General features: G+C 46.4%; 1 protein-coding gene and 1 long non-coding RNA gene across 3 annotated transcripts in view; one reads left to right on the top strand and one right to left on the bottom strand.

The window, feature by feature from the left end:
• Nucleotides 1–23,597, top strand: part of PDE4A (phosphodiesterase 4A) — a 357,141-nt gene that overhangs the window by 213,577 nt on the left and 119,967 nt on the right. The window lies entirely within an intron of this gene.
• Nucleotides 466–21,627, bottom strand: LOC307206796. Its single transcript, XR_013834502.1, has 3 exons — nt 21,331–21,627; nt 17,341–17,378; nt 466–605 (listed from the first exon to the last, which is right to left on the bottom strand). It is a non-coding gene; the product is annotated as an uncharacterized lncRNA (long non-coding RNA).

The raw sequence follows: 23,597 nt of genomic DNA, 5'->3' as shown, positions 1-23,597 counted from the left end.
AAAAACTAGGTGCATCCTATGGGCCGGTGCATCTTATAGGGCGAAAAATACGGTAAGTTCTTAACCCGAGGTACCACTGTACTGTATATTAGGACCTAGGATTTCTCAGTCTCTGCCTCAATTTTTGCCATATTCCCCAGCGCTGCACATACTAGCAGGAGCGGACCATCCCATTGTGCCACCTCCTGCCCCTTCCTTCCTCCCTTCCACCCCACCTCTTGCTGAAACTTGGTGAGAGTGGGGCATTCCACGAGGCCATGTTGCTTGTCTTCTCTGCCCCAGGGGCTAGGAAGATGAGTGGGAACACCAAGCACTGGAACACACACATTTCACACAACACTCTGTAGCCGCTGCGAGAAAATAAGAGGCTTGATTGCAGTTTCGTTTCAAGGACATGTTCCAGCCGAGCAAAAGAACTCAAGGAGATGCAGAGCACAACCTGAAGAGGGCTGCTGACCCCAGGCTGAAGGGCCACACCAGAATTCCTGAGTCCAAGTGCCAGCTCAATGCTGGGACAATTTTGTCTCGCTTGTGTGCAGAATCCACGAAGCCCTCTTGACTTCTATCCAGCTATCCAGACGCAGGAATTCCTCGCAGTGGTCCTGCTGGTAAACGGAGAGGGAGGGAGGACCCTGTGCTTTAGGATCAGCTAGGATTCTTTGCCAAGTGAGTCGGTGGGAATTTAGCTGGCTGGGAAAGAGCAGGGGGAGGGAGGGGAGGGGAGAGAGTGAGTCAGCCGCTGACTGCTGGGAGCTTAGCAAGAGCCGCAGGGCCTGTTCAATAAATCATGGCAGCAAGATGTACCCTTGGAAGGCGATGGCATGACCTTTGTGGTGACAAGACAAACAGCAGCTCTGGCTTTACCTGTCAGGCCGCATCCACCTCAAGGGGACGGCATGCTTGGTTCTCAGAAAGAGGGTTTTCCGCTGCCAAGGGCACTGACCTCTCTTGTCCATCGTGGTCACAAAGGGCCACAGTTCCTTCCTCCTGGTCAGTCGCTAGAGCACAGGAGGATGGAAAGCAAAAAAAGCAACAGTTCTGCACCTGGTGTTGTTATAAGACAGGGCTATTTGGGGGGAGGGTTTGGTGTTTGTTTTTTTAAAAAGATGTTTCCTGTCATGGGGAAAGAAGCTTTGTATATGCTTTGAGACATGCTATCTCCCTAAAAAAGCCTCGTATGGTGTGCTTTGTACATGTGTGTTGTGCATGAATTTGTGTAATTTACCATACTTAGGTGTGCACGAAATGGTGGCCCTGCCCACTTTGGTTGGCTGCACTATTGATTGTGAGGGCACCACAAGCATATGTGGCCCTTGACAGGTTGACTAAGAGGGAATGTGGCCCTCAGGCCGAAAAGCGCTTCCCATCCCCAGGCTAATGGGGAAGACACCCTAAGAGACACTTAGTGGTCACCAGAGGTTTTTGTTTTTTTAACCAATGGTGGCAGTATTAATGTTCAAAGACTAGGTTGTTTTTTGCTTGCTTGTTTGAGACCCACGTAGGATAATAGACACAGCTATAACAAACTGCAGAAGAAATATGGGACCAAGATAAGAGCTGTATGAAGGGATGGGGTTTATTGTGGGAGCAGCTGCACTACCACATCCCTGTGTGCCACACTGTGTGGGATACACAATGTGATGCCCTCCATATGTTGTTGGACTCTAGGTGTCATCATCCCTGGTAATTGGGAGTCCACAGAATCTACAGGGCACCACACAGCCTACACACACATGCAGACCCAGCAACCCTGTTTTTTACTTTAAAAAATTCCCAGATTATGCAAGAGCCAGGCCTAGAATCAAGTTCTGCAGCTGGTGTACATTTGGAAAATTCTGTTATTTAATTTGTATGCTATGAAAAGTGTACACAGTTGCACAATGTGTGTGTTTCTTGGAGACTTTGCCTTCAGAGTGATAGCATTTCCGGTACGCCTTTTCAGTGCTGTGTTTACTTTTTTTTGTCAAGTAACTGGAAGAAAAATGATTTGAGTCTTAGCAAAACATGGGGCATGAATTTTGGGAAGGACCTTAGTTCAGTGTTGGAGCCCAAGCTATGCATGCAAATGGTCCCAAGGTCAGTGACCAGCCTTTTGATGTGGGACTGAGAAAGTGCCCTGTCTAGATCTCTTAGCTAGACAGACCAATAATATTATTTATTATAAAACAGCTTCCCAGAAGGGGAATAAGATGCATGAGGGGAGAGCGACAGAGTGGAGGACTTTTGAGAGGGACTTGCAGGTGTTCTGAGTACTGAAGTAAGTCTAGTGTCCCGATCAAGAAAGGTAATAGTCCCACTCCATTCTGCCTTGCTCAGACCACACCTGGAGTCCTGTGTCCAGTTCTTGGCACCACTATTTAAGATGTCCTCATTGGCAAGATGTCCTCATTGTGCGGGACGCAGGTGGCGCTGTGGGTTAAAGCCTCAGCGCCTAGGGCTTGCCGATCGAAAGGTCGGCGGTTCGAATCCCTGCGGCGGGGTGCGCTCCCGCTGCTCGGTCCCAGCGCCTGCCAACCTAGCAGTTCGAAAGCACCTCCGGGTGCAAGTAGATAAATAGGGAGCGCTTACCAGCGGGAAGGTAAACGGCGTTTCCGTGTGCGGCTCTGGCTCGCCAGAGCAGCGATGTCACGCTGGCCACGTGACCCGGAAGTGTCTCCGGACAGCGCTGGCCCCTGGCCTCTTAAGTGAGATGGGCGCACAACCCCAGAGTCTGTCAAGACTGGCCCGTATGGGCAGGGGTACCTTTACCTTTACCTTTATTGGCAAGCGGGAACGTGTACAGATCTTCAGATATCTCAAGGACTGTCACATGCAAGATGGAGCAAGGTTGTTTTCTCCTGCTCTGGAGGGTAGGACCCAAACCAATGACTTCAGCTTGCAAGAAAGGAGATTCCGGCATAACATCAGAAAGAACTTTCTGACAGTAAGAGCTGTTTGACAGTGGAACAGAGTGGCACTCTCCTTCCTTGGAGGTTTTTAAGCAGATGTTGGATGGTTATCTGCCATGGATGCTTTAGTTGGGATTCCTGCACTGCAGGGGGTTGGAATAGATGATCGTTGGGGTCCCTTCCAATTCTACAATTCTGTGATTCTATTATTCTGTGACTCATTGAGCTGGCAGTCACTGCCAGTTCCATCCCTATATTAAGAGGTGCTTGAAATTGTTTGATGTGATTTTGATCGGCTCTCGGAGATATCAGGCGGTTCCTGGTTGGGCTGTCAAGAAACAGTATTTTGCCATTCAACAGCAAGTGGCAGCCGGCCTAGGTGCAAGCAAGGCATGGCATTTGCGGGTCAGGAGCCATCTACACTCAAATTATCATTTGGGGATGCAAAGTGCCTTTATCACCCAATGAAGCATGACATAAAATGCCTGCTATCTGATGCTTCTCTCTTGGGCTGCTTGGGTTGCTACTTGGAAAAACACAGCATATAAAAACATGCTTGCCCAGAAATCATGGAGGAATTCTCTCTCCCACCTTATGTCTGGATTAGGCACGTGGTGCTTAAACAGAATGAGATGCATATAGCTCAATGTTTAATAACAATTTTACCATCCCATATAATAATCCTACGGGGACGCAGGTGGCGCTGTGGGTTAAAGCCTCAGCGCCTAGGGCTTGCCGATCGAAAGGTCGGCGGTTCGAATCCCTGCGGCGGGGTGCGCTCCCGCTGCTCGGTCCCAGCGCCTGCCAACCTAGCAGTTCGAAAGCACCTCCGGGTGCAAGTAGATAAATAGGGACCGCTTACCAGCGGGAAGGTAAACGGCGTTTCCGTGTGCGGCTCTGGCTCTGGCCAGAGCAGCGATGTCACGCTGGCCACGTGACCCGGAAGTGTCTCCGGACAGCGCTGGCCCCTGGCCTCTTAAGTGAGATGGGCGCACAACCCCAGAGTCTGTCAAGACTGGCCCGTACGGGCAGGGGTACCTTTACCTTTACCTATAATAATCCTACAGTAGGCTCCTTATGGAGCCAAAATGTCACCATCTGTATATCATCCACAGGCTTGGAGAAACCTCAAAGTTTACAGAAACACACATACACAGGCACAAATATTTACGGGGGGGGGGGTCATTAAGGGAGGGGAAGCCCCCAAATAGCCCATTGAGGACGGAGCACGCTCAGTGGGCATGGAAATTTGACTGACAGCTCATTGCACAGTTGGGGACTGAAGATCAGTGGAAAGGAATGAAGGTCTCCTGAGGGTGGGTGGGGGGATGAGGAGGAAACCTGGCTGGCTGATGGGAACTCTGAACAAGAGCATGCCATACTACCATGTTTTAGTAGTAGTAGTAGTAGTAGTAGTAGTAAATACATACATAGGGAGGAATTCAACGTAGCATTAAGCAGATTGCTTTGTCAGCACAAGCTTTTCTGTATTTCTTTGATGGAGTGATCTGCCCTGCTCTTTCCCTGGGCACTGTTCTGGGAACTCTCCCCACCACCACCTTGGGCTCTGGGCCAATTGGTGGAGAAAAGAAAGAGGGAAAGGCTTGTTGCACTAGCAGAAGCCCTAGTTTGGGCTGCCACTTGCAAAACTACTTAGCTGAATCCAGGCCACAAGCTTAATGCTTATAAAAGCCCTGTTGCAGATGTGGGTCTGAGAGAACTGCAGCTTGCCTTATCTCTATTATTATTATTATTATTGTTGTTGTTGTTATTATTATTATTATTATATTATACTCCGCCCATCTGGATGGGTTTCCCCACCCACTCTGGGCGGCTTACAGCACATAGTGAGTTCATTATATTGAGGTGAGATACAAAGCAAGTCTTTCCTGGTTCGTGGCTCTGTCTGGTTCCTATGAGACTGGCTCTCAGTGACTTGGGGACTGGAATAGCCCACTAGCAGCACTGGGAGGTTGGGGAGCCGGTATGATCACGTGTCTTGTGTTTTTAGCATGAGCAGAAACAGAGTGCCATGTCAGTTCTGACACACTGTTCTGGAACTGCTGGATGCTGCCTCTTCTTTTGACTCAAATCTCCCATGATATTGTCAGCATTACTCTGGGCAATGTATATCATGCTTACGTTCTCCCAAAACAGAACTATATTGGAATGGGGTGGGATACCGTTGCCCCTACAGGCGTTGTGGAATACAGCTCCCATAACTGCTGGCAATTGGCCATTGGCCAGGCTGACTGGGGCTGTTGGCAGTTCCCAGCAACACAACTTCACCTGACTTAAAGAATTTGCTGCCACAAGCTGTCTTGACAGCTTTTATACAGGATTAGTGAGATTTGCTGATGGTTAGGTCTATCAACGGGTATTAGCCACGAAGCCTAAATGAAAGCTGCATTACTACAGAGGCAGGATACCTCTGGATAGCCAGATGCTGGGGTTTTGCTTGTAAGCTTCCTGGGACATATGGTTGTCACTGAACTAGCTAAGGCTTTGGTCCAGTCCAGCAGGGACTGCTCTTAGCACTGTTGATATCTTTGATCAGTCTAGCTGTTTTTGGAATAGGCAGAGTATGAGAGGAAGCTGTTGTATTACATAAGCTTCCTCACCAGGCGGCCAATTCTTTAAAGAGCAAAACTGATTACAAATGCCACGATGGACGTGATACAAATAAGAAGAGGATGAATTGGTTTGTTGTACAGAAATGCATGCCTTTTGTTTGGTGTTGAAACAGAGAGAGACCCTTTTTTAAAAAAAAAAGAAGAAGAAGAAAACAAAGAAAAAGCCTATTCACAAAACAAGCTGCAATATTTGTTTCTCTTGAAAAGCAAAATACAAGCTGCACAAGTTTGTGAAGGTCTTAAGTGGGGTTTTTTTATGTAGATGGCCTACGAGAATGAAGGCATGATTTAGGCTTCTTCAGTTGGTGACTTTGCCATTCTGTTCAGATCAGTGATGCTCTGGCAGCAAAGCACAGCCTTCAAATTGTCAAAGAATAATAGAAACTAATTTTCCTGCAGAAGCAACCTTCCCATGAAGCTGGCTTATTTGTGTTATCTTTTATTCAGGGCCACAGAGTAAAAGAGGCATGTTTTGGGCCCATGGGGCATAACCCACCAAAATACTGGCTTGGACAATCCCCAGAGAAATGAATAAGAGCTGTGCAAGCGTACTACATACACAGCTCCTGTTCGTCTTAATGTTGTGGTTCCCAACATGGGGCACCCGCCCCATAGGGGGGGCATTTGATATTTAAGGGGGGCAGTTCGAGAATGAGTTAGACCAAGTTAATGACCTTTTTGGCTTCTTCCACGTGAATAGTTCGCTTTTTGAATAATAAGAATTATATGTCGGGAGGGGGCATCAGCATAGCTGTCAATGTTTCCCTTTTTTAAAGGGAAATTCCTTTATTCCGAATAGGATTCCTCGCAAGAAAAGGGAAAAGTTGACAGCTATGGGCATCAGGATTTTAGAGATGCTTAGGTGAGGCATGGTCAAAAAAAGGGGTAGGAACCACTGTCTTAATGGAAGTAACTTCTCTAGGAGAAACTTCCAGTCAGGCTGCATCAATGTCCATGTGAAATTAGGGTTTTCCCATGCTCGCTCCCTCCGGCAATGGGTAAAATGTTTTCAGCTTTCCTGTGCTCCATATTATCTGAAGCCCAGATTCTGGACCATTCTGAATCCCTCTTCTCTTGGTTTTGTAGCATCTTCAGCACATTATCAGCACATTCAGGGCAAAGCATTCTTGGAGTTGCTTCTTTAATATATGAGAGGCCGTCTGCTAATGCCAGCTCCTCTGCCATCGTGCCATCTAACCCACACGATAGAAGAAACCAGAAGAATACATTCTTCTATGCTGTTGGGAAAGGACATTGGGAAGTACCGTATTTTTCGCTCTATAAGACGCACCAGACCACAAGACGCACCTAGTTTTTGGAGGAGGAAAACAAGAAAAAAAATATTCTGAATCTCAGAAGCCAGAACAGCAAGAGGGATTGCTGCGCAGTGAAAGCAGCAGCAATCCCTCTTGCTGTTCTGGCTTCTGTGATAGCTGTGCAGCCTGCATTCGCTCCACAAGACGCACATACATTTCCCCTTACTTTTTAGGAGGGAAAAAGTGAGTCTTATAGAGCAAAAAATACAGTAACTTTCTACAGCTATGCTTCTGCCATGCAGAACAGCGAACTCTGCGCCTTCTCTGCAACAGCTTTGAATTGTCAGGATTCTGCCTTGCTTGTGATTTCTCATCAAGGAGCCTCAGCTGAAACAAAGCACATGGATTTCATGGAACCCTGCCCAGTCATGGGTTGGAGCGGTGGGGGGGGGGAGTTATTTAATTGGCACTTTGTTAATCCTTTCAACTGCTTCCTATTACCCTTAGATTAGTGGCTGGAAAACAATGTGCATTCTTTTGGAAATGAGCAGATGTTTCGAAGCCTTGCAGTGGAAAAAATAAAATACAAGCAGGAAGCTGCAGGTTCTCAGGCAGTAGAACATGCCAGCAGCCCCCCCCCCCACACACACACATGAGCTTCTCAGAGCACCCCACCTCTTCAGTGGTTTGATGTTATTTACACAGTTGACAAGGGTGGCGCTGTGGGTTAAACCACAGAGCCTAGGACTTGCTGATCAGAAGGTCGGCGGTTTGAATCCCCGCAATGGGGTGAGCTCCCGTTGCTCGGTCCCTGCTCCTGCCAACCTAGCAGTTCAAAAGCACATCAAAGTGCAAGTAGATAAATAGGTACCGCTCCAGAGGGAAGGTAAACGGCTCTGGTTTGCCAGAAGCAGCTTAGTCATGCTGGCCACATGACCCGGAAGCTGTACACCGGCTCCTTCAGCCAATAAAGCGAGATGAGCACTGCAACCCCAGAGTCGGCCATGACTGGACCGAATGGTCAGGGGTCCCTTTACCTTTACCTTTACCTTTACACAGTGGCTTTATCTGGCCTTCAAGAAGAAAACAGGACACTTCAAGATTCGTAATTTGAATGGGCACCTTTGGGGCCTGTATCATAACCCTGGAAGGAGGAAGCCGCTGCCTGGACTGAGAGACAGAAAGGGAAACTTATGTGTTCACTGTGATGTTGAATAGAAGACAAGAGTACCCTCTACTGGCAGATGTTGTTACTTCTAGGGAGTCATTAACCATGGTTTCCAAACTTGATGTAGAATTCTTTCCCCAAAAAGGTGGAGGGGCATTTCCCAAAGGTTGTGACAGCGGGTGGGGGGCCCAACTAATCCCCATTCTCTCAGCTCTTAGGAAAAGTTGCTGTTACTTCACCATGTGTTTGGGTTCCATTCATTTTCTTCTTGCTGTTGCAGAAGGTTTCTTTAGAATATCTCTGGTTCCTAGAACTCCACTTCTCTGCATTTTCTTTTCTTGTGTGCTTTGCATGTAATAATAATAATAATAAATAAATTTATAAATTTATACTCCGCCCTCCCTGACCAGAGCCTGGCTCAGGGTGGCTAACACCAGTAAAATTACAGTAAAAACATAATTGGGGGGGGGGGGGACGGACCTAATTTAAAATACAGGTTAAAATCCTTTGTCCCTAAATCACTTTGGATGATGAGCCGCATGGGACGGAAAGTTGTGCAGTGGTTAGAGAAGGATGGGCTGAGAGGCAAGATTTTCGAGTTCTCTCTTTTTTAAAAAAATAATATTTATTCAGAATTTTGAAGATTACAAAAGAAAAAAGAAAAAGGACAGAAAAATTACAATCATTTAAAAAAGAAAAAGAACCGATTAAACCTTTACATAACTTTCTTCCTTTACTTATTTCCTTGGCCTCCTCACACCTCCTTTTTTGTATTCTAGTTCAAATTGTTATTTCAGCAAATCCTTCCAACCTTGTTTTTATCTTAATAATTTGATTTAATATATTGTAATTTTACATTCTCTCTTTCATCAATTCATTTTTACTTAATCCTTTATGTCATTTCTACCAAAACCACCTAATTTTCTTTTTCCAACATCTTTCCAACAATCCTTAATTTTACAATATTTTTGAAGATATACTTTAAATTTTTTCCAATCTTCTTCCACCGACTCTTCTCCTTGGTCCCAGATTCTGCCAGTCATCTCAGCCAATTCCATATATTCCAAATTCCATATATTCCAGATTTTCGAGTTCTCTGAGCCTCACTGCAGGGGAAGTTCTGTTATTTTTTTTAATTGGTTGGAGCTGGAAGGCTAGAGAATTGTTCTATTGCATTTATTAAAGAAATATTAAGAGGTAGCATGACATAGTGTTGACTAAGTGTTAGACTGAGCTCCCATTTATGCCTTGAAAATCACTTTAGGGCTCATCCCAGCTACCAAAACTTTCACAAAGTGAAGGTTTCAAACGCTCAAGAAGTGTCCATGCTCCTAGTGACTAAGCATAGGGCTGGACTCTTGCACTTGCCAAGTTACAAATTGATACAAACCCATGATGATAATATTGGATGCAGAGGATCAATGAGCTACTTCAGATAGAGTACATCCATTTGTGAATGATACCAGTAGTGCTTCAGGCTTGAAATGCAGCTTATAAATACTGCAGGGTTCTTGACTGAATTAAAAACAGCCATCTTGTTCATTTTGAAACTTCATTCTGGGCTCAGATGTAGGACTCCCCCCTCACGGCAATTCTCAGTTAACTTCTACTGGAAAACAACTCAGCCTGCGCTCAGTGCCCATAGCCTGGCAGTGGCAATGTCTGTGACAGTGGCATTCTTAAAGCCTATATGTGCATAAATCAGCAACACATGGTGGCATCTCTCACATGATCCCGTCATGTGCGTAGCCAGGATTTTTTTTGGGGGGGGGGTCAGATGGGGGGCAGAACCGAGTTATCTGTGACCCAATTGGTCAGTTAGTTAAGTATTTTTATTTATTTACTTGAATGGGAAGGGGCAGTCCATGGACCCCATAACATTTCTGGGGCTGGGAACACAGCATGGCTGAATGTTTTCATAGCAATATAGGAAGCTGCATCGCCCCAGCTTAGACTGTCTCAGAACTGGCAGGGACTCTCCAGAGTCTCATAAAAAGGCCTTTCCTCTTCATCCTGCTTCCTTTTTTTAAAAAAAAATAATAATTTTTATTAACAGGCCAATCAAATCACATTATTTCCAAATCACATTAGTTCCAAATTATACAGCCAGATTTTTAAATTTTTGTTGGCGGTACCCATACTTCAAGCTCCGAACAGGGGTCCAAGCATCACTTATATTGCTGCTTTAATTAGACAGTTCTATCCAGTTCTGTCCAGGTAGTCTCTTTGTTACTTTCCTCATCTTCTTGTTGTTATCATCATATATTTCTTTCTTTGCGATCTCTGATAATCTTCACAAGCGGGTTGAAAACAAACATCCCCTGTGTGGGTTTTACACTCTCCAAAAATCATATCACATAAGGACAGACGCCTTTTCCATACCTCCGTAAAAAACTTTCCCTCAGTCTTTCCGTTGATTTTCCCAGGCTTGCCAAGCATATCTCAGGGGGCTCTGCCAGGTCTAGATCACATTCCATCACCATTCACATTCCGATGACCCTGGTCCTCCTCCCCCCGTCCTTCTTAGGCAAGCCTGTCTTGGCAAGACGCCATTTAAAACTGCATCATAAAACTTTCCTCCGTTCTCCGATGTTTACCAATCCTCTCTTTGATCAGTAATTCACTCCACACAGTTCTTGAATTCCTGCTTGTGATTAATAAATTGCAACGATTCTTCTCTCTGGGGTGGAGGGTTATTAATACTCACATAAGGCAAAAAAAAGAAAAGTTTTTTCCTCCACCCCCTTTCCGTTTCACTCCAAACATACCAGTCTCTTAATGGTGATTCATCACTTGATTTATTTGTCCCGCCCGTCGCTCCGCTCACAGAGATCCATTAATCAGCAGTCTTAACTCCCGATCTTCGCTTGATGTATGTGCTTTAGCTTCTTTCCAATTATATATTTCCAATTATATATTTTGAGCTAAAGCGAACCAGTGCACTGATTGGAGACAGCGTCAGGAAGAGCCGACTTCACCCGAGGGCTTGTGCCAAGTGTCCGCACCCCCTTCTTTCGAATCCGGGGGTGAATTATGGACACCGCTGGCAAGGCAGTCCCCCCCATCTCCTTGGGGGTGGCCGGGAAGGCTGCATACTTCCCATAGCAGCCTCTTAATTACCTCAAGTGGGTCGGAGAGATGTTATTGTCGGCCATCTTCCAATGCGCCACCTGGTGGCCCCCTCATCATCCTGCTTCCAGATCTTCTTAAACTGGAGACGCTTAGATTAAACCTGGGACCTTTCGCAATGCTAGGCATATCACCTCAGTCACTGAGCAGTGGTCCCTTTCTGGCTGTGCTCTGTGCTGGAGAGTGAAGAGGGGAGAATCCACTGAGGCCCTCGTGTCTGTAAACCAATAGTGCAAGAGAGGTAAATGGGAGCAGTCGCAACTGCTCACCCCTGATATAGGTAAAGGTAAAGGTACCCTTGACCTTTAGGTCCAGTCACGGACAACTCTGGGGTTGCGGCGCTCATCTCGCTTTACTGGCCGAGGGAGCCAGTGTACAGCTTCCAGGTCATGGGCCAGCATGACTAAGACGCTTCTGGTGAACCAGAGCAGCGCACGGAAACGCCATTTACCTTCCCGCCGGAGCGGTCCCTATTTATCTACTTGCACTTTGATGTGCTTTCGAACTGCTAGGTTGGCAGGAGCAGGGACCGAGCAACAGGAGCTCACCCCATTGCGGGGATTCAAACCGCCGACCTTCTGATCAGCAAGCCCTAGGCTCTGTGGTTCAGCCCACAGCACCACCCGCGTCCCTCACACCTGAAATAAGAGATCCCAGTTGATAGGTCTTCAGGCATTATCACTAAAAGCACTTTCCCCAGTGGTTCCAGGGTGAGGCAGTCAGGAACATAGCTGTCAACTTTTCCCTTTTTTAAAGGGAAATTCCCTTATTCCGAATAGGATTCCTCGCAAGAAAAGGGGAAAGTTGACAGCTATGGTCAGGAAGTACTGCCTCCTGGTTGACATAAGACTTTTTAGCAAGGGTTTCCTTTCAGGTCCCAGACCACCCCAAATTTCTGACATGGCTTATATCTGAGCTGCTGCAGAAGCTGTTATTCTAACTGTTAACCAGCACAGGAGCCTCACTGGGGAAAGGAAGTAGTGAACTGAGGCTTAGAGTGGAGTGAAAAGCACTGATTGGCCTCAATGTTCATGGGGAGAGCAGGGCCTGGGTTCACAATGCAGAAAGGACGGTTGAATAGAGTCCTCAAGAGATGCCTCTGGAAGCAGATTTAAAGAGCACCCTTAGACAAGTCCCTTCCCCTTCTGTCCCCAGAACTGTGGTTCTTAAGTGGTGGCAGCTTTGTTCTGTTCCAGTGACGCACTTTGAGGCTGTTGTGAGCGCAGTGACTCAACTCTTGGGTCCATGTGCTGGCTGCCACCTTCACCGCTGTTGAGGAGTTTCAACAAAGGGGACTCTGCCCTCGTTGTCAGGAGGCCTACTCCTAATTGTGTCGCCAGAAAGGCGGAATAAAGGGAAACAAAGGAGACACCTGTTTTTCATAAGCGTCTGTGAAGATGGTAATTGGAGGGAGCCAAGAGTATTAATTGCAGAGTACAGTGCATTGTTAGCTTGGCAGGAAACCTTCCCCTCGCTTTGTTGCAACACCCAAAATCAAATCCCTCTGTTGGATTTTGACAGGGGGCTTCTTTGTTCCTGGCTGAAGTAATCTCCATTTGTTTACCTCTGCCTCATCTCAGGTGCTGTCTTGGGGCCAAACGCTTTGGCAGCATGCAGAATTATTTTAGTAGCACTTTGCAGGGCGGGGGGAGGGGAGTTGTGGATTCAAAGAAGACCCTCACTGTGCATGACATGGTCAGGCACCACAAAAGAAAACAGGAATCTGGAAAATGCACACAGTCCAAACCCAAGGGGAGAGCTTATATCATGGCAGTACAGTGGTGCCCCGCAAGACGAACGCCTCGCAAGACGGAAAACCCGCTAGACGAAAGGGTTTTCCGTTTTGGAGGCGCTTCGCAAAATGAATTTCCCTATGGGCTTACTTCGCAAGACGAAATGTCTTGCGAGTTCCTGCGGGGTTTTTTCCCTTCCCCCCTCCTTTTCCTAAGCCGCTTATCAGCTGATCCGCTGATAAGCCACTTATCAGCTGATCCGCTAAAAGCCGCTAAACCGCTAATAGCGCTAATCCGCTAAGCTGTCAATGGGCTTGCTTCGCAAGACGAAAAGAACGCTATACGAAGAGCTTCACGAAACGGATTAATTTCGTCTTGCGAGGCACCACTGTAGATTACAAAAGAGGTTGAAACAAACACTTCATTGCAAAATTGCAAGCAGAGATTGTTTCATACTAGGAGAGGAGTCAAGAGGGAGGGGAGGGGATGTCATTTCTGAGCACAGCAGCTAGGCATTTGGGTAGGTCATAGTCATTTTTGCCCTGCTGGTAGTGTCTGGTGATTGTTTTCAGAATCAGCCCAAGACATTTTGCTGCTGGAGGTGAAGGGACAGGATAGCTCCCCCATGTCATTTATAAAAGTTGAATAGATAGGCAATATAATCATATTTTGATGCTGGTGGAAATACATTGCCCTCCAGAGGACAGATAGCTACTGCTCCCTGCACCACCCCTGCCCAGTATCTGCCACCTGAGGCAGCTGCTTCACTCTGCCTAGTGGTAGGGCTGGCCCTGGCTATATCTTCTCTCAACGTGGTGGTACAGGTTGTCTGTTTTCTTCCAAGTGATTTCACAGCTTTCAGACACTGCTCATCTTCCATACTTAGCTTTGTCAACAGAGCTAAAGATGGTAGAACCGTCAAATCAGAACTTACTGTATATATGCGAATCTAATGCAACACTGAATATAATGCACACCTCAGTTTGCAAAACCTTTGCAAAACCTTTGCAAAACCTTGAACCAAAAAAAGTATTTGCTGGTGAATGTAAATGCGCCATCAAATCTAATGTGCACCTTAATTTTCACGACGTAATTTGGCCGAAAAAGGTACATATTACATTTGAGTAAATACAGTAAGTAGCTAGAGAATCTAGACAACAGATGTGTCTTGTATGCCTCAGCATCAACTTGTATTCAGGTGAGAGCAGATTTGCAGAGCCAACTGTTATGTATGCGATGGTCTGTGTTCATCTGAGCTTGAGTCTGGACTAGGATTCTGAGCCCTGTGTTCTGATTCGATACATGATATCCAATCATGTATTATTTCCAGGGTTTGGGCTACTGGCATTGGCTCTTAAGCTCTTGGAGGTTTAGACGGCCAATCACGTTGAGAGTGGGAGTGGCTCAGGCCTTCAGAAATACATATAAGCAGATGCTTTGCCCCCTTTGACTGTTCTGTTTTGTTAGCTCAATAAAGTCTCTTGCTGTAATCACAATGTTTTGCCTCATAGAAACCCATGTACGCTTTACTGGCAATGAAGGTGGGACGTTAGGATGGGTAGGCTAGACGGAGCTGAAACCACTATTGAGGGTGAGACCACTGCCTTGGTTCAATTCTGGCCGCTGCCAAGGTGTGCTCGGAGCAGAACATTATGGCCACACAGGGCCACATTGATGAATTTGACAGAGCGGTCCTGGGAAAATGGGACTTACATGCTGCCAAGCTTGAGTTCTACCTCGCAGCCAGTAAGGTCACCAACCTGGGGTTCATTCAAGGACATAATGGAGAAACTACAAGAACACTTTCCACTACAAGCATCAGAAATAGCCCACCAGCAAATGGACCAAGCTCCAACCAAATCAGTGGCGGCTTTCATTGTGGCTTTTGCCATTGCCGTTTCCTTGATCTAGAGACTATGCTCCATGGCTGGTTTGTGTGTGGCTTATGCGACAAGGAACTGCAACAGCGCCTTTTCACAAAGAAGGACCTGACCTTCCAAGGCACGCTTAATGAGGTGTTGGCGTCCTCGGCAGCTGGTATAAGCATCCAGGAAGTTCGACAGTGACGGGCCACCTCTTTCATTTATGTGGATATAAGGGACATCTTCAGGTGGTATAGCTACTCAGTTGTTCACTAAGAAATAAATTTTTTGGTCAGTGCTTCCAAAGGCATCAGGGTGATTTTGTGGGAAATTGCAGTCAAACATAACTATGCATGAGTACTAGTTAGTTTATGAATGGGTTAAGACCATAGAGTTAAATTCCTAGGCTCAGGTCATGTGATGGCTTGTGAGTGCTCTCCGCAAGAAATGCTCACTCAGAGATACATATATACATCCTTTATTTTACATATGTACAAGCAGCACACATAATTATACGTCCGAATCCTGTGAGTCAGATTCTCGGAGTGATTTACGTTCGCCCCTTTTCCAGCAGAAGAGGTGAGGCATTCTCTTTAACCCTCTCCTTTCCTGAGCAGATGGAACCGGCACTGCATCGCTGTTTGTGCCAGAGCTTCCTGTGTGGAGTTGAGGCTCTGCTCCAACATCTGAGATCCTTCCCTCCTCCTGACTTCCCCTCCTTTCCTCCACTGGCACTTCCGGCCCCCCTTCCTCTGCTTGTCTGTCCTCCTCCCCTGCGTTCTCTGTCAATACCATGACAGATCATGCCCCCTTTTTTCTGATGAGGGAGGAAGCAAAGCCTTCTCTTCCTGTTCCCTCTTTCTTCGTGCAATGTAACTGACCAAGGAAGATGTGCCTAAGTGAGCTCCAAGCTTAGAGCATGTGTTTGAAGCAATCTTTTTGTATTTTCTACCCAAGAGTATTCTTCCTTGGTTCTCCTTGCTGCTTCTTGGGACTTTTGTAAGTAAAGTATTTTAAACTTACTTAGCAGTGCGTGGTCTGTTCATTGCAAAAGGGGTAGAAAGAGGGGTGCTGTACACAACCAAGTGTACACAACCCATTATGAAAAGGGTTTAATAACCAACATTCCCACACTATGCTGCTGCTTGACCTTTGTGAGTTAAAACTCTGCTACTGGGGACTCTCCCCCGCTAAAGAGTGTGTTTTAAATCAAGGCACCCAGCCATTTTTGGGCAGTTGTTATTTACCCCACACATGTGGGTCACAGGGATTCATATTTTCCTCCCACAGATTTGGCAGCTGTGCATTGGCACTTATTTATTACTAAAATTAAAAGTGGTTTTGTTAAGAGTTATTTAATAACATATATCACTCGGCTCTGGCTCGCCAGAGCAGCGATGTCACGCTGGCCACGTGACCCGGAAGTGTCTCCGGACAGCGCTGGCCCCTGGCCTCTTAAGTGAGATGGGCGCACAACCCCAGAGTCTGTCAAGACTGGCCCGTACGGGCAGGGGTACCTTTACCTTTACCTTTATCACTTTAAATATACAGGATTGTCTCTGGCTCTATTGTTGTTTGCCATTTTGCATCACACTGCTGCCATCACCACAACTGACACCCCACTAGCCCCAAAGACTGCAGTGCATTCAACAAATTTTCTGCCTGCAGGTCTTACTTAACCCCTTTGCTGGTTGCTTATTTTGAGACTTGCTTCAAGTTCCCAGGAACATTAAATTGCTGGATATTAGCCAGCCTTTACACATTCCTCCCGCCCTGCCCACCCCCCACCCCACCCCCCCGCAGTTTCCTGCTATGACAGTAACTCATAGAGACAATCGTAATGAACAAGATTAGTCACAGATGATTTGACTACATACAAGGCTCTTAGGTCATTGATTTCTTCTCTCCTTTAAAAGCCCTTTCCTTGACAGATGAATTACGTCTGGACCTCCTGGGAGCATGTTATAATAGTGATGTGGGCAGTTGTATCTTTATTTGCCCTCAAACAGCCATTATCACTTGAGCAGTCCTGCTCTCTTAAGTGCTCATTAAGAATTACATACTTCAGTTTTCGGTGTTAAAAGGGAGAGATGCTCCAGGAGATACTGGAGCGAAGTGGTGGACGGTGGCAGGCCAAGTGACCACATAAAGACAGCCTGGTCTGATTTGTGCCTTTAGCAAAAGCTTGATGCAGGTCCCAAGTTCTTCATGGGAATAAATACAGTCACCTCCGAATGCAACCTCTGCCAACCTGGTGCCCTCCATATGTTTTGGGCTGCCACTCGCTCCATTCAGCACAGCCGGCACCAGCATGTCAAAGGCTGTTCTAATGCATTCTTTTCTGTATTTAGAAATGAGAAAAGGGACGCTCTTGGTACGCTTCAACGTGACTTTCATTTTGGCACCAAGTAAAAAACCTATCATTTTGCCCAGGCATTCATAGACTAGTAGTGGTCTGCTTTGTGCCTGTTAAGCATCAGTTGTTTTTAAGTATATGTAGTTTTAATTATGGTTGTTCTTCCAGTTAACAGAAGTCTGGTTTGTGGTGGTTTGAATGTGATTGATGAATCTTTGGGATTTGTAATGATGTTGTATCCCACCCTGAGATGAGTTCTGCTGAAATTAAGCAATATATATTAAAAATAAATGAAATAATACTTGTTATACCTACCAAGGATCAAAACCTGAGGGACCCCTGTTCCTCACCATCTGGAGTAAATGAAAGTTCAGGTTTGTGAGTTGACAATGCAGACAGGAGTGATGAGCTTACTTCTGGAATTAACGCTTGTTGTTTGAAACTGTAGGCACACTAACCCGCGGGGTCATGGTTTCGCCAAATACGCAACGTCTGATTCACTCAAAAAGGGTGCCAAACACCTGCAAATTGGACCCTACAACGTTTGGCGGTGCAATCCCCACATTTCACGATAGACGATAAAATGAGTCCCTGGCGCCCTAACCCGCAGGTGCCCTTTAGATATTTGAAGAGGACTGTCATATCTCCTCTCAATATTCTCTTCTCCAGGCTAAACATACCCAGCTCCCTTAACTGTTTCTCATAAGACAGACCCTTGATCATCTTGCTTGCCCTCTTCTGCACACAGCTTGCAAATACATTTCTTAAATTGTGGGGCCCAGAACTGGACTCGGTGATTCCAAGTGTGGTCTGATCAAGGCAGAGTGTGGTACTGTCTCCAGACTGAGGTTGGGAGACAGTGGCTTGCCTAAGGAGATAGGACTTGGATCAGGCTCGTAGAAAAGGGTGTTCACACAAGCACACCATGCACAATGAGGAGAGGAGTCACATCTGTCAGCCTGCCTCCCACCCCTTGGCAGGCTATGCGTTTAGGAAGCATGAGAGAGGCTTCTATGTGCATGCAATCCTGTGGGATGTGGTGCCCTGTGGCCTGCCTGAAATACCACCCTTCTTGGTTCAGGAGATTCTGGAGGAATTGAAGACTGTACAGAAAACAGAGCGACTGAGGGCAGTATGGAGAGGAGAAAAGTGAGAAGTCTGGAGGTGGTGGGGGGAGTAGTGGCTGCCTTCACCCACACAACTGCACATATCCAAGAGACAAGCCCATTGCCAGGGCTGTGACAGAGCTGGAGGCCTGCATCCTCAAACTGTGTAGCTAGAGAGAAACTGTGAACCAGTTTCAGGTGTTTTGCCTGCCTCTTTTAAGGAAGCATGTGAGCCAGAGGCAACTGCACACTGGTTTAGGGAAGCTGGTGTGTTCCTCCCCTACCTCACAACCATTCCACCCCAGGTGCTATAATTCCCCCCACAACAACGGCCAGTCGTGCCCACTTGGGCCCCACACTGTGGGTGCCCAATTCGTGGGTGCTGTGTTGTGCCATGCTCCAGCGCTGCCGCAGCGTCTGAATCGGGGTCTGAGCCTCTGCCTGAGCACAAGGGGTAAGGTGGTGGTAGGGGGGCAAAGGTCGTGCGGCAGTGGTGCTCAGAGGCAGGGGGCAACTGCCAGGTGGCAATGGTGTGTGGCAGCGGCAGGTGGTGGAGCTGGCGGCCAGGCACCCACAACAAAAATTTGCCCCTGGAGTGGGCACCAGTGACAAGGGCTGCCGGTAGGGCACGTGGGATTACATTTGCACTTGGATACCCTGTTTCAGACTGCTCTATATGTTTGGGTGAGGCTCTTGGTTAAACAGTCAGTTTAGAAGAAGAAGAAGAAGAGTTTGGATTTGATATCCCGCCTTTCACTCCCTTTAAGGAGTCTCAAAGCGGCTAACATTCTCCTTTCCCTTCCTCCCCCACAAACAAACACTCTGTGAGGTGAGTGGGGCTGAGAGACTTCAGAGAAGTGTGACTAGCCCAAGGTCACCCAGCAGCTGCATGTGGAGGAGCGGAGACGCAAACCCGGTTCCCCAGATTACGAGACTACCGCTCTTAACCACTACACCACACTGGCTCTCGATTTTTAAATTTCATTACTTTTCCCCCCGATTTTGAATTTCCCTCCCCCAATATGGCACCCAGCTGGTTGACCAGGGCAGGTGTGAGAACCTCTGTCCCCACCTTAGCTTCTTGTAACATCTGGAAACCCTCCATGTTAAGATTTTCCCTCACTGGAGATCTGACCTGTTTGGATCTCAGTGGTTAGGAGAGCAAGCCTGTGTGTCCTTCCCACTCCTCCCTTTCTTCAGTCTCCAATTTCCCCCCACCCCAATGCACAGCTTTTCAGAATCTCGTGAGCAAAAATCCCTCTGGGTAGCTCCTCAGACTGCACTCCAGGTGTTCCTCAGAGAGCTCCATGTACAGTTAGATGTGTAGGTTGTTTCGCACATGGATCCCCTCGCACGTCCTGTGAGCCCACTACTCTGAGCTGGTCGGATCAGGAGAGAAGCAATCCCCGTCTGCTCAACCGGACGCATTCAGGTTCACCAGTCAAAATGCACCAGTCAAGGCAAAGCTGACACATTTCTTCCGCTGTTTACGAAATGGGTGTAATTTCAGAGCCTGTTGCTCAGACATCACTTTTGGCTCTGCCTTTTCTTAATTTCAGCAGGCGCCTGTTGGTGTAGTGATTTATTTGCTCCAGCAGGTGGCAGCACAGTCTCAATGCAAAGTCACATTCTAATAATAATAATAATAATAATAATAATAATAATAATAATAATAATAATAATAATTTATTATTTGTACCCCGCCCATCTGGCTGGGTTTCCCCAGCCACTCTGGGCGGCTTCCAACAAAGATGAAAAATACACTAAAATGTCACATATTAAAAACTTCCCTGAACAGGGCTGCCTTCAGATGTCTTCTGAATGTCAGGTAGTTGTTTATCGCTTTGACATCTGATGGGAGGGCGTTCCTTTGTCAGCTGTGCTGAAATATTTTTTGATTGCGTATGAAAATCTCTCTTTCTGTTTCTTTAATTGAACACGGTGTGCTCAACTGCGCTTTTACTTTCTGCTCAATAGCCACGTCGAAAGTAAGAGTCCTGTCTCCCAAGCATTAGCCTACTAACCCCTGGATAGAGTTGTTAAAATGTAGCCAAAAAATTTGCAAATGAAACATTTTGGACATACAGATGCAGTGATGATTAAAGCCTCACCTGCTGAATTTCTGCTTGTCAAGCAGCAGTTAAAGGCGCAGGAGCCTTCCCTGTAAAAACAATTAGCAAGCTCAAGCTGCAGGTGAATACAGAAATTCTAGTTATGAGCTTCTTGCCCTCTCCCATACTATGGTTTGTATGGGCCTTGTTTGCTATTAAATTCCTCACTCACTTTGCATTTGTTGTTTACCGATCTAGACCAAGGCGAGTTTTTCATTATTATTTTTTCTGAATGGCTCGGTATAGAAATAAATATTTTGTTTTGGGACATTAGGAGGAACAAAAAGTAGAAATTATTTCTAAAAAACTTTTTATAGAAGCAAAATGAGAGCAGATAGGCCCAGTCACTTCCTTATTATATTTGTAGTGTTGTACTTCAGGCATGTGACCAGGGCATGGGCATCAAGCAAGCTTTGCAGCCCAGAAGTACACAGTTGTTGTTAGGTTAAAGGTAAAGGTAAAGGGACCCCAAACAGTTAAGTCCAGTCGCGAACGACTCTGGGGTTGCAGCGCTCATCTCGCCTTACAGGCTGAGAGAGCCAGTGTTTGTCCGCAGACAGCTTCTGGATCATGTGGCCAGCATGACTAAGGCGCTTCTGGTGAAACCAGAGCAGCGCACGGAAACGCCGTTTACCTTCCCGCCGGAGCGGTACCTATTTATCTACTTGCACTTTGACGTGCTTTCGAACTGCTAGGTTCGCGGGGATTCGAACCACCGACCTTCTGATCAGCAAGCCCTAGGCTCTGTGGTTTAGACCACAGTGCCACCTGCGTCCCGTGTTGCTAGGTTTGTTTCCCCCCACACACACACAAATCAAGAGTTATCAAATTGCTAAAATGCTAACAGACTGTTTGATGTATGAGGTGAAAAAAGGGTTTGTTGCTGCACAAAACCCTTTTTACAAGAACACCGGTGAATATTTCTATGCAACTAAAAGCCTTCATGTAAGTTCGAAATGCCAAGACAACTCAGTAGAGTTTTTTCTGTTGTTGTTTGCTCTTGGCTGCCCCTTCAGTAATTTTACCTGACAGTCACCCAGTTTCCAGTTTCAGTGTGCATTTGCTCATAATTGTATATAAATACAAACCTAAAGAGCAGGAGAGAGCTTTATTCTAGCATATATCTACCGGACATCCAACTGAGCCCTCTTCCTGCCTCCCGATTTCCAAGCTGCTTCTGATACCAAGGTGGTTTGAACAGCTGCTTGCCTCCCAACTTGGCTGCTTCTGTAGATGTGGGTGACAGCACCATGGACTCACAATAGCAAAGTGTGATGTCACAAGGCAGGCGTGCAGCTGGAGCAGGAAATGCGAGGGCCGGTCCAATGTCCTAGCATAAATATTACATGTTCCATACTGCAAGTGATGGTGGATTTTAGCAATCAGGTAAGAAACTGTCGCTGAGATTATTTAAAACTTGTGCCGTGGGGAGGGAGGAGCTCAGATGAGTAGAATATGGAATTGGTGATCAACGCTCAAGTCTCATTTCCATCACTGGGACCTAAGCACACACGTAAAGCACTAATTTGAAAGTGTGTGCTGTATTTCTCAGGATTGCATCTATAATCATATTCCAATTGAACCCCTAACTTCTGGAGAATTGTGTTGTTGTTGTTTAGTGTTTATATAGTGCTTAGTGCTGAAAACACTTCAGAAACATTTAGCATTTATGTAGTGTTGAGTGCTCAAAATGCTTTGCATAAGCATTTTCCTTACAAAAGACCTGTATGTTAGGACAGTATTATTATCTCGTTCTTGTTAGCTAGGAAGGTGGGTACTGAGGCTAAGAAAAATGGGCTTACCTAAAAGCCACCTAGGATGCGGGTGGCGCTGTGGTCTAAACCACTGTGAGCCTCTTGGGCTTGCTGATCAGCAGGCCGGCTGTTCAAATCCCCGCGACAGGGTGAGCTCCCATTGCTTGGTCCCAGCTCCTGCCAACCTAGCAGTTTGAAAGCACGCCAAAAAAAAGTGCAAGTAGATAAATAGGTACCGCTCCGGCAGGAAGGTAAACAGCGTTTCAGTGCACTGCTCTGGTTTTGGTGTTCCGTTGCGCCAGAAGCAGCTTAGTCATGCTGGCCACATGACCCGGAAAAACTGTCTGCAGACAAACGCCGTCTCCCTCGGCCTGTAAAGCGAAATGAGTGCCGCAACCCCAGAGTCGTTTGCAACTGGACTTAACTGTCAGAGGTCCTTTACCTTTTAAAAAAACACCTAGTGCGCTTTTGGCAAAGGTGGTTTTTTTTTCTGCGTTGAAAAAAACCTTACCAAATTACCGGTACTGGAGCTGGGGATAACTAAAAGCCCTATCCTTGTCTGTCTACTCAAGACTCAGCTCTTCTAATGAAGTGAGGAGTCTCCCTTCCCACTGACTGTTTTCCCACTCCATTTTGCGCCTCCACCCCCGCCCCATAGCATTTCTTCCCACTTGATTTCAAATGCATGTTCAAATGCACCATGAAGTCACTCACTCTCTCTCTCTCAGCTTCAAGACTTGGAGCTCCCATCTACTACAGGAAGCTAAGAACTGCTAGTCAGCTTGACAACACTGAATGAGATAGGCTTGGTATAAGTAAGGAATAGGATATGAAGGCAAAATAGTCCTGTCCCATTATTGTTCCTCAAATACTGGTACTGAGCAGCACAACCTGCCTCTGCATCTGGATAGAATGCATCTCGTCAAACTCTCCTGCCTTACAGGTCTGTTACAAGGCTTGCTATGAAATGATGCCTATGTAGTCCTTTGAGCATTCTGAAAGGGCTATATAAATGCTAAAGGGTGTGTGTGTGTTTTAATCTTTTGACTTGCTATCTGGCAACCCTAACGACTTGCCCCCAAGCTGAGGACGTTTTTTTATCTTTGCATGGCGAGTTCCCGCCCCCCACCAGGATAAATAAAGACACGAGACACCATAATTTAAGGTTAATTGGGTGAATTAGGCCACAACTTTATTGAATTCAGGAATGAGAGGCATTGGCTTAGGCATTGATCCTATCGACTATCCTATCGACTGGCCTCAGTCTATGTGAAGGAGAAGGACCTTCTTTCCAGTCACTCCTGGGATGAAAACGGTGGTGCCAGAAGGATTTGCACTTGCTTGTGAGTGAGATGCAGAAAGTTAAGAATCCCGAAAGCCAACAAACTCTGTTGGGTCCATCAGCAAATAAAAATTCCTTCCTCTGTTACAGTTTTCATCCCAGGAGTGACATGCGTAGAATAAATAACCACAGTATCAGAAAATGACTTGCGTGCCTCTATTCACATGGTATCTGCAGTGGAACTGAGTGCTAAACTTTTCTCCTTCCCCCACACGGTGCCTTTGACCACAAAACCATGTGCTGTTTCAATTTGAAAAGG

Source organism: Podarcis cretensis (assembly GCF_951804945.1).
Source record: "Podarcis cretensis genome assembly, chromosome: 17".
Lineage (NCBI taxonomy): Eukaryota > Metazoa > Chordata > Lepidosauria > Squamata > Lacertidae > Podarcis > Podarcis cretensis.
This window is presented reverse-complemented; position numbering and strand designations above follow the sequence as displayed.